A 591-nucleotide genomic window follows, 5' to 3' on the forward strand; every position below is an offset into this window, starting at 1 on the left:
TTCGTCAATGTGAGGGAGCCAGGGATGCAGTAAAGAAGGAATAGCGCATCGGAAAGGAGATACTCGTATCCCGAAAGAAAAACCTGTCGTTTCCATAGAAACATTTCTCGATATAGAAGGAGAAGTCATAGAACCCATAGTATTTCATAGCGACGCAATATCTGTGTTAGTTCGTCAATCTGAGGGAGCGAGGGATGCAGTAAAGAAGGAATAGTGCAACGGAGTGGAGGTACTCGTATCCCAAAAGAAAATACTACGGTATGTTGATGATTTTCACCTATGGACCGTCTGACAGCAACTGAATAAAACACAATTTTAGTGCCATACGCGTTTCGCCTTTATTTTCTGCAAGGCATCATCAGTTGCCTGTAATATGTACATATGTTAGCTATTTTATTTACATTTTTGGTCACTGTGCCTATAGGTTATAAACGGTTCTGGTGGTTGGTATTTCCTATTAAGTAGTAATGTTTTGAACTGTACTTACAGGTTGCGTAGACAGTTTCTTACATATTACGCTCCTGTTGCATTTTTGGGCTTGTTCTTCTTCCTATGAGCGCCAATTTGCTGTTTTTTCTGCATTCCACAGCT

Source organism: Schistocerca americana, unplaced genomic scaffold, assembly GCF_021461395.2.
Source record: "Schistocerca americana isolate TAMUIC-IGC-003095 unplaced genomic scaffold, iqSchAmer2.1 HiC_scaffold_42, whole genome shotgun sequence".
In the NCBI taxonomy this organism is placed as follows: Eukaryota; Metazoa; Arthropoda; class Insecta; order Orthoptera; family Acrididae; genus Schistocerca; species Schistocerca americana.